Consider the following 7,481-nt stretch of genomic DNA (forward strand, 5'->3'; position numbering starts at 1 on the left):
TGGGCAGGGCAATTCTACCCAAGCAGGGTTGCATGAGTAACAGTGCACTAAACCCCTTCCCCAGAAGACAAGCTGGAAAAACAAGAGGACGACTACCCTAAGGTCCCTATAAAACGGCTGCATCTTGCTTGGGTTGTGGTCAATAATATGGACTCTGTATATTCCCTCAACCACCCCTCAACAGAATGACTAAGAGGAGGAACCCCCAAAAAAGAAAAGAATCAGAGACTATGGCCTCTGCCACAGACCTAATGGATATGGATATAAGCAAGACATCAGAGATAGACTTCAGAGTAGCAATTATGAAGTCAATATCTAAGCTTGAGAAAAGCATTAGCAACAATATAGAATCTCTAAGGGCAGAAATGAGATCTAACCAGGCCAAACTTTAAAATGCTATGAATGAGATGCAGTCTAAACTGGATACCCTGACATCAAGGATAAGTGAGGCAGAAGAACGAACTAGTGAGCTAGAAGATAAGATGATAGAAAAGAAGGAAGCCAAGGAGGCCTGGGATGAGCAGCTAAAAGCCCAAGAGACCAGAATGAGAGATTAATGACGCCATGAAACGTTCCAGTGTCAGAATTATTAGGATCCCTGTGAGGGTGGAGAGAGAGAACTAGAAGATATATTTGAATAAATGGTAGCTGAACACTTCCCTAATCTGGGGAAGGAAACAAGCATTCATGTCCAAGAGGCAGAGAGGACCCTTCCCAAGATCAATGAGAACAGACCAGCACCCCAACATATAATAAGAAAACTTGCAAATTGTAGAACCAAGTAAGCAATCCTGAAAGCAGCTAGGGGGAAGAGATTCTTACATATGGAGGGAGGAACATCAGTATAATGTCAGACCTGTCCACAGAGACTTAGCAAGCCAGAAAGGGCTAGCAAGACATATTCAGGGTACTAAATGAGAACAACATGCAGCCAAGGATACATTATCCAGAAAGGCAGTCATTCAGAATGGATGGAGAGACGAGGAGTTTCCAGGACTGGCAGAACCTGAAAGAATATGTGACGACCAAGCTGGCCCTGCAAGAAATATTAAGGGGGGTTCTATAAAAGAAGAAGGACCTCAAGAAGAAGATAGATCAGAAATGTACAAAGACAGTCTATAGAAACAGGGGCTTCACAGGCAACATGATGGCAAGAAAATCATATATTTCAATAGTAACTCATGTGAACAGCCTAAATGTTCCCATAAAATGGCACAGAGTTGCAGATTGGATAAAAAGACATGACCCATCCATATGCTGTCTACAGGAGACTCATTTTGAACCTAAAGATACATCCAGACTGAAAGTGAAGGGATGGAGAACAATTCTTCATGGAACGGAGCTGAAATGAAAGTTGGGGTAGCAATACTCATATCAGAAAAATTAGATTTTAAGCTAAAGACTGTAGTAAGAGATGCAGAGAGACACTACAACATACTTAAAGGTTTTATCCAACAAGAAGATCTAACAAGTGTAAATATCTATGCCCCCAACATGGGAACAGCCAACTACATAAGGCAACTGCTAACCAAAATAAATAATCATATTGATAATAATTCTTTAATAGTAGGAGACCTTAACACTCCACTCTCAGCAATAGATAGATCATCTAAGCAGAAGATCAACAAAGAAACAAGAGCTTTGAATGACATTTTGGACCAGATGGACTTCATAGATATATACGTAACATTCCACCTTAAAACAACAGAATACTCATTCTTCTCGAATGCACATGGAGCTTTCTCCAGAATAGACCACATACTGGGTCACAAATCAAGACTAAACCAATACCAAAAGATTGAGATTATTCCCTGCATATGTTCAGACCACAATGCTTTGAAACTGGAACTCAATCATGAGAAAAAATGTGGAATTTCAACATTTGGAATCTAAAGACCACTCTGCTTAAGAATGTTTGGGTCAACCAGGAAATCAAGGAACTTAAACAATTCATGGAAACCAATGAGAATGAAAACACATTGGTCCAAAACTTATGGGATACTGCCAAGGCGGTCCTAAGGGAGAAATACATAGCCATCCAAGCCTCTCACAAAAAAGTAGAAAAATCCTGAATGCACAACCTAACCTTATACATAAAGGAGATGAAGAAAGAACAGCAAATAATACATATACCAAGCAGGTGAAGAGAAATAATACAGGTTAGAGCAGAGATCAATGAATTAGAAACGAGAAAAACAGTAGAGCAGATCAACGAAACTAGAAGCTGGTTTTTTGAAAGAATTAATAAGATCAATAAACCTCTGGCCAGACATATCTAAAAGAAAAGAGAAAGAACCCAAATTAATAAAAATATGAATGAAAAGGGAAAGATCACAACTAATACCAAGGAAATAGAAACAATCATTAGAAATTATTATCAGCAACTAAATGCCAATAAATTTAGCAATGTGGAAGAAATGGATGCATTCCTGGAAACTTATAAACTACCAAGTCTGAAACAGAAAAAAAATAGACAATCTGAATAGAGCAATAACCAGCAAAGAAATTGAAGCATTAATAAAAAACCTACTAAAAAATAAGAATCCAGGGCCAGATGGCTTCCCAGGGGAATTCTGCCAAATATTTAAAGAAGAAATATTCTATTCTACTGAAGCTGTTTCAAAAAATAGAAACAGAAGGAAAACTTCAAAACTAGTTCTATGAAGCCAGCATTAACTTCATCCCAAAACCAGTGAAAGAGCCCATCAAAAAAGAGAAGTAGAGGCCAATATGCATAATGAATATGAATGCTAAACTACTCAACAAGATCCTAGACAATAGGATCCAACAGTATATTAAAAAGATTATCCACCATGACCAAGTGGGATTTATTCCTGGGCTACAAGTGTGGTTCAACATTTCCAAATCAATGAATGTGATAGAGCACATTAATAAAAGAAATTCGAGAACCATGTGATCCTCTCAATTGATGCAGAAAAAGCATTTGACAAAATACAGCATCCTTTCCTGATTAAAACTCTTCAGAGTATTGGGATAGAGGGAACATTTCTCAATTTCATAAAAACCATCTATGGAAAGCCCACGGCAAATATCAGTCTTAATGTGGTGAAGCTGGGAGCTTTTCTCTTAAGGCCAGGAACACAAAAGTGATGCCCACTTTAACCATTACTATTCAACACAATACTAGAAGTCCTAGCCTCAGCAATCAGACAACAAAAAGAAATAAAAGGCATTGAAACTGGCAAAGAAGTCAAACTCCCTCTCTTTGCAGATGACATGATACTTTTTGTGGAAAACCCAAAAGGCTCCACTCCCAAATTATTAGAGCTCATGCACAGAAATCATTTGCATTTCCATACACTAACATTGTAACTGAAGAAAGAGAAAATAATGAATGATTTCGATTTCTAATAGCAACAAAACCATAAGATACCTAAGAATAAACCTATCCAAAGAGGTAAAAGATCTATACTCTAGGAACTACAGAACACTTATGAAAGAAATTGAGGAAGACACAAAAAGTTTGAAAAACATTCCATTCTCATGGATTGGAAAAATAAACATCTTTAAAATGTCTATGCTGCCAAGAGCAATCTACACTTTCAATGCCATCCCTATCAAAATACCATTGACATTTTTCACAGAGCTGGAACAAACAATCCTGCAATTTTTATGGAACCAGAAAAGATCCCAAATCACCAGGGGAATGTTGAAAAAGAAAACCAAAGCTGGAGGGAACACAATGCCTGACTTCAAGCTCTATTACAAAGCTGTAGTCATCAAGACAGCATGGTATTGCCCAAAACAGACACATAGATCTGTGGAACAAAATAGAGACCCCAGAAATGGACCATGAAATCTGTGGTCAACTAATCTTCAACAAAGCAGGAAAGGATATCCAATGGAAAAAAGACAGTCTGTTTAATAAGTGGTGCTGGGAAAATTGGACAGCCACATGTAGAAGAATTAAATTGGACCATTCTCTTACACCATACACAAAGATAAACTCAAAATAAAATGGCTGAAAGACCTCAGTGTGAGATAGGAATCCATCAGAATCTTAGAGGAGAACATAGGCAGTAACTGCTAGGAATTAGGCCCCAGACACTTCTTTCAAGACATGTCTCTAAGGGCAAGGGAAATAAAGGAAAAATGAATTTTGGGACTTCATCAAGACAAAAATCTTCTGCTCAACAAAACTAAGAAGGAACCCACGGAATTGGAGTTAATATGTGCAAATGGTATTACAGATAAAGGGCTGGTATACAAGTTCTATAAAGAATTTGCCAAACTCAACACCGCCCAAAAAATCCACTCAAGAAATAGGCAGAAGACATGAACAGACATTTCTCCAAAGAAGGCATACAAATGGCTAACAGACACATGAAAAAATGTTCACCATCACTAGCCATCAGGGAAATACAAATGAAAACCACAATGAGATACCACCTTACACCAGTTAGAATTGCATAAATTAACAAGACAAGAAATAACAACTATTGTTGAGGATGTGGAAAAAGGGGAACCCTCTTACACTGTTGGTGGGAATGTAAGCTGGTACAGCCACTCTGGAAAACAGTATGACGTTTCCACAAGGTATTACAAATAGAGCTACAATACTACCCAGCAATTGCACTACTAAGTATTTACCCCAAAGATACAGATGTATTGAAATGAAGGGGCACACTCACCCCAGGGTTCATAGCAGTGATGTCTACTATAGCCAAAGTGTGGAAGGAGCTGAGATATCCTTCAACGGATTAATGGATAGGGTTGGGGCAAAGATGGTGGAGGAGTAGGGGACACTATTCTAACCGGTCCCCTGAATTGAGCTGGATATCTACCAGACCACTCTGAACACCAACGAAATCAACCTGAGATGTAAGAAGACATATCTGGATCTCTACAAACAGAATATCGCTGGTGGTTGGTTTCAAGGCATGAAGAGGGGAGCCGTGATACTACGATAGTATCAAAAGATAAAGGAAAGTGTTGGGAGCCTCCGGGATCCTGCACAATCGGAGTGTGAAAGCCTCATGTGCTGGGGACTGGGCAAAGACTCGCAGACCCGTAAGAGCGGGGAAAGGACTTTAGGGCAGCCCCCCCGACTGAAACCTGGAGCTCTGGGGGTGTGCGTGTGAACTGGGGGCGGCTGGCAGTTTTAGAAGTACAAAGGGCAGAGACATGCCTGGACCTGGAAGTGAGGGCTGGGAGTGCTGTTGTAGGGTGCACAAGCCAGGATGCTGTGCTTTTTAGCAGCACAGACAGAAATGGAGACAGTGTGGCCTAGAGAACTCACTGAAGAACAGACTGAGATATCTCTGTTCTGAGGCAGAGGGTTGGAAATGGTTTCTTGGCTCTGACACTGGGAAGAGACACGGAAAGCCACCAGGGAAAGCAGTCAGAGAACAAAAGCCCCAATAAACTGGATTTCACTGAACTCATCCCCCCACCAACAGGAGGTAGGGCAACTCTGCCCAAACACGGTTGCCTAAGTAAGGGTGTGGCAGGCCCCTCCCCCAGAAGACAGACTGGAAGAAAAAAGGCTGACAACCCTAAGGTCCCTATAAAACAGATGCATCTTGCTTGGCTTGTGGTCAATGATTTGGACTCTGTACATTCCCTAAACCACCCCTCAACAAAATGACTAAGAGGAGGAAACCCCAATATTGGAAAGACTCAGACTGTGACTTCTGCCACAGATTTACAAATGGATACAACTATAAGAAAGATGTCAGAAATAGACGTCAGGGTAACAGTTCTGAGACGATAGCTAGAATGGAGAAATCGATTAAGGGCAACATAGAGTCTCTAAGGGAAGAAATGAGAGCTGATCTGGCAGAACTTAAAAATGCTATCAATGAGATCCAATTTAATCTACATACTCTAACAGATAGGGCCAACGAGCCAGAAGAACGCATTAGTGATCTAGAAGACAAACTGATAGAAAAGAAGGAAAACGAGGAGGCCTGGGAGAAACACCTTAAAATCCATGAAAACAGAATTAGAGAAGTAAGTGACACCATGAAACGTTCCAATGTCAGAATTATTGGTATACCTGAGGGGGTGGAGAGAGAGGACGAGAAGATATATTTGAGCAAATCATAGCTGAGAACTTCCCTAATCTGGGGAATGAGACAAACATTCATTTCCTAGAGGCAGTGAGGACACCTCCCAAGATCAAGGAGAACAGACCAACGCCCTGACATGTAATAGTCAAACTCACAAATCTTAGAACCAAGGAAACTATCTTAAGGGCAATTAGGGGGGAGAGATTCCTTACGTACAGAGGGAGGAATATCAGAATAACATCAGACCTATCCACAGAGACCTGACAAGCCGACAAGCTTGGCAAGACATATTCAGGGTACTAAATGAGAAGAATATGCATTATCCGGCAAGGCTGTCACTTAGAATGGATGGAGAGATGCAGAGCTTCCAGGACTGGCAGAAATTGAAAGAATATATGACCACTAAGCCAGTCCTGCAAGAAATAGTAAGGGGGGTTCTAATAAAAGGAGAAAGACCCCAAGAGTGATATACAACAGAAATTTACACAGACAATCTATAGAAGCAAGGACTTCACAGGCAACTTGATGACAAATTCATATCTTTCAATAATCACTATTAACATAAGACGCCTAAATGCTCCCATAAAAGACCATAGGGTCGCAGATTAGATAAAAAGAGAGAACCCATCCATATGCTGTCTACAAGAGACTCATTTTGACTCTAAAGATACATCCAGACTGAAAGTGAAGGGATGGAGATTCATCTTCCACACCAACGGACCTCAAAAGAAAGCTGGGGTAGCAATTCTCATATCAGACAAATTAGATTTTAAGCTAAAGACCAAAGTTAGAGATACAGAAGGACACTATATCATTCTTAAAATGTCTATCCAACAAGGAGATCTAACAATTGTAAACATCTATGCCCCCAACATGGGAGAAGCCAACTATATAAGCCAACCGTTAACTAAAATAAAGAGACATATTGATAATACGTTAATTGTAGGAGACTTCAATACTCCACTCTCAGCAATGGACAGATCATCTAAGCAGAAAATCAGCAAAGAAACAAGAGCTTTGAATGACACACTGGACCAGGTGGACTTAATAGATATATAAAGAACATTCCACCCTAAAACAACAGAATACTCATTCTTCTTGAGTGCACATGGAACTTTCTCCAGAATAGACCACATACTGGGTCACAAATCGGGTCTCAACTGTTACCAAAAGATTGAGATTATTCTCTGCATATTCTCAGACCATAATGCTTTAAAACTGGAACTCAATCACAAGAAAAAATTTGGCAGAAATTCAAACACTTGGAATCTAAAGACCACTCTACTTAAGAATGTTTGGGTCAACCAGGAAATCAAAGAAGAACTTAAACAATTCATGAAAACCAATGAGAACAAAAAGACATTGGTCCAAAACCTATGGGATACTGCATAGGCGGTCCTAAGGGGAAATACATAGCCATCCAAGCCTCACTCAAAAAAATAGAAAAAT

Source organism: Phoca vitulina, unplaced genomic scaffold, assembly GCF_004348235.1.
Source record: "Phoca vitulina isolate PV1807 unplaced genomic scaffold, GSC_HSeal_1.0 scaffold114, whole genome shotgun sequence".
In the NCBI taxonomy this organism is placed as follows: Eukaryota; Metazoa; Chordata; class Mammalia; order Carnivora; family Phocidae; genus Phoca; species Phoca vitulina.